The sequence below is a fragment of the Carassius auratus genome, chromosome 22 (assembly GCF_003368295.1).
Source record: "Carassius auratus strain Wakin chromosome 22, ASM336829v1, whole genome shotgun sequence".
NCBI classification, from domain to species: domain Eukaryota; kingdom Metazoa; phylum Chordata; class Actinopteri; order Cypriniformes; family Cyprinidae; genus Carassius; species Carassius auratus.
This window is the reverse complement of record NC_039264.1, coordinates 34633631-34637418: the sequence shown is the minus strand read 5'-3', so window position 1 is coordinate 34637418 and position 3788 is coordinate 34633631. Positions and strand designations below refer to the sequence as shown.

At 34.3% G+C, this 3788-nt stretch overlaps 1 long non-coding RNA gene across 1 annotated transcript; it reads right to left on the bottom strand.

The window, feature by feature from the left end:
• Positions 1 to 1510: 1510 nt before the first annotated feature.
• Positions 1511 to 3788, bottom strand: LOC113040470 (uncharacterized). Its single transcript, XR_003275249.1, has 3 exons — positions 3778 to 3788; positions 3114 to 3284; positions 1511 to 1568 (listed from the first exon to the last, which is right to left on the bottom strand). It is a non-coding gene; the product is annotated as an uncharacterized LOC113040470 (long non-coding RNA).

The window sequence follows — 3788 nt, the reverse complement described above, 5'->3', positions numbered from 1 at the left end:
AGTTCAGTCAGGCCACGGAGGCATAGGCTGTGACCAGTTGATGCGGTCAGCTGTCAAATCACTCCAAATCACTACCACTCTCCTATTAGACTCGGGACATATATATGTGGCACCACTGCTTGCTTATTATGCTCAACGGCTCATAAACCCTACCTCCCTCCCCATTATAAGCATGAGCATATTACTGTGCACCTTCTGGTTGTCGTCTTCTTTGTTTCAGATCACTAAGGCTTTCAAAATCTTAGCTGGCATGCACCTCACTGCTGAGAGACACTCATCCTCATAACCAGACTACCGGATAGACGTCCCACTGCCACATCCACGTGATTATCACTGTTTGCTTTAAAGACATTACTAAAAGTCTTAATTATCATGTATTTCTAAACTCGTGGTTCTGGGGGGTTAATGTTAAAGCTCTTGTAGTTCAATTATTCTTGGAGCATGAACCCCCATACCGCCAAAGATAAATTGTGTTCAATAAACTCAAGTAAGCATGCCAAAGTGGTTCCTGTCTGAAATAACTTTATCAAATGCTGTTGTCATTTAATGGATTTATATTATTGCATACTTTAAAAGTTGTAAAGTTATTAGAAAACACACAAAATGGTAATAAAAAAAACAGAACTAATAATGGGGATTTTTTTCTGAACATTTAATTGTTAGTTTCTGCATTATAATGTCACGTAGTTAAATGGTGAAATTAATTTAAATGTTTTTTTTTAATTCCCTAGAAATTAAGTAAATGTTAACTATTGAGGCACCAAACTACTGAACACCAGTACATCCAGTGACTCAAAATGTCTGATTAACCTGTAACTTTTAACACAACTAAACTGTGCTGACATTTATCATCAAAACAACAGCAGCTGCAGCATTTCATCTTTCATGTTTGATCATTTTAAACAAATTGTGTACCTTGCTGAATTAGTGAAATAATATGTTATTCTATAATACACTATAATACACATACCATATTTTCCGGACTATAAGTCACACTTTTTTTTATAGTTTGGCTGGTCCTGCGACTTATAGTCAGGTGTGACTTATTTATCAAAATTAATTTGACATGAACCGAGAGAAATGAACCAAGAGAAATGAACCATTAGAAAACATTACCGTCTCCAGCCGCGAGAGGGCGCTCTATTCTGCTCAGTTCTCCTGTAGTCTACATTGAGCGGCTGGAGATGGTAATGTTTTCTCTTGTTTCTAAATAAATGCGACTTATAGTCCAGTGTGACTTATATATGTTTTTTCCTCATCATGACGTATTTTTGGACTGATGCGACTTATACTCAGGTGCGACTTATAGTCCAAAAAATATGGTACACACACACACACACAGAGAAATTTTAAATATGTATTATTGATTGTGTATTATTTCATCATGTCTCACCTCAAGTGTGTTGAGTTGACAGTTTGGATCCTGTAGTAAATCACTGAGCTGCTTCACTCCTGATTCTCCAGGATCATTTCCTGTGAGATCCAGCTCTATCAGGTGTGAAGGGTTTGATCTCAGAGCTGAGGACAGAGCCTTATAACCTTCTTCAGTGATACTGCAGTCTGAAAGTCTATGAGAAAATCACAGATTGTCACACAAGTACATGTTATAGAATGAAGAAAATAAAATGATGTACTACAGGGATTTTGGCCTGAATGGACTCTTTTCACAGTAAAGCTGGGTAAAGCTATATACTGGTGAACTCAAACTACATCAAATGCTATTTTTTATTTTTTTGCAGTTTTATTTTTCCACAATTATAAACTACAGTTGCAATCAAAATACTACTTTAGAAATACAAGCTTTTCTGAAGATCCAGGATAAAATCTAAATTGCATCTATAACAGTTCAGTTTTAAAAGCCATATATTAAAAGTCAAAATGTCAATATATAACCTTATATAATGTATTATTTTTGAGTTATAAGATTTGAATAACAGAGCTATGTCACAATTATTCAACCCTTATTTAACATTGCTGTTTTACTTGGCAGTCTAAAGCCTCCAGGTTTTTCAATCCAAAATATCTTAAATTGTGTTCCAAAGACGAACAAAGCTTCTACGGGTTTGGAACGACATTCATTTTGGAGTGGAGTATCTCTTATTTGCATGGTGTGGAATAAAAACACAATTATGTCTTAAGAAACTCTATTAAAACAGAATTAGCTTGAGCTGTTACACATACACAGAGTCAACCCATGCATGTGCCTGAAGTCAACAGAGATCTCACAACGCTATGGAGAAGCTGTAGAGAATATACACTGTATTACTTTAGAAAGTCTATAAAGGCTGTAAGAAGATTTCCAAGACATTAAAAACTCTAAGCCTTATTCCTTATCTTAAAGTATGTCGTACCAGAAAACCTTTTTAGGGTGTTGAAGAAAAAACAATAAACCATATATGGTGACAACACCTCCCTTTATAAATCATGTGAATGTATTATGTCCTCACCGAAATCATAGAAAAAGAAAGCAGGACTGACTGAGAAGCATTCTGTGCTCTCACTAAACAGATCAGCCCCCCTTTTTTTTTTTTTTTTTTTTTTAAACGCTCTCGGTACAGCGCATGGTTTGCCTAATCTTCCAGCATAGCCAGATCAGTCATGACACTATAGCCATATTTCAAATGACTTCCTGGCTGCATGCAAAAAATGGCTTCTTATTATTTTTGTCTTGTTTTTTGATAAAACAATCAAGATGAATTTACTATATAAGCAAAATATATATTTAGTCTTGTTTCCTGGGGGGATAAAAAAGACTAAATATCTTATCTAACTTGAACTATTAATTTATACATTTAGTATTTGCAATTAAAGGACACGGGAAAGACGCAGCAGCACTTTCTTTTTGTAGTATTGCCATTCTAGCACTAGATTCTCTGCTTAAGCATGCTCAGAGTTGTGCTTATATTTACACACATTCCTATGTTAAAGTACAAGATGGAAGATCCCACACTTTGCATGAGACTGTTCTTACGCACTCATTACACACACATCTGTACTGTGTATGTACTGTTGATAAATGAGGGCCCTGTAATGTAGAGTTTATGCTGGAATTAAAGCCTGCAAATTTCCAAAATTTAAATGAAAAAAACACTATTGATTGTCACAAAACTTACCTCAGTATCTCTAATTTACAGTTTATATTCTTCAGTCCAGTGCAGAGGAGCTTCACTCCTGAGTCCTGCAGATTATTATTGTTCATGTTCAGCTCTTTCAGATTGGTATCTGATCCAAGAACTGAAGCCAGAGCTGGACAGCTTTTGTCAGTTAAGCCACAATCATTTAGCCTAAAAGAGAAATAAATCAAATCACAAGGTTTTGATACATGAAATACATTTGTTAAATACAAAAAAATCTATTTATACTAATTTTTAGATTAACAGTAAATATACTGCATATATATTAGAATTGTATTGATTTAAATTTCCTACATAAAACAAACTAGCATGCTTGAATAAAACTTTTTTAATAACAGGTAGTAAATTAATAACAGGCTTATATCATTTATGGCAATGAGTTATATATTTAAAAGTGCTGCTCTATCTTGATGAGTTTCTTTGTTGTTTGTAGTTAGAATATTCTTATTTTCGTTACTTTTGTTTGAAAGTATAATTTTTCCATAAGCATTGCACATACCCAACTGTACCATAACCGTGACCATAAAACTGCGATACAAACCGAACCGTGAAAAAGTTGAACCGTTTCACCCCTAGTATCAATGTAGATTGATGCAATTTTAAGATGAGAACAAAACATGACAAGATATATTAAATAACTTACAGAGCTCTTTT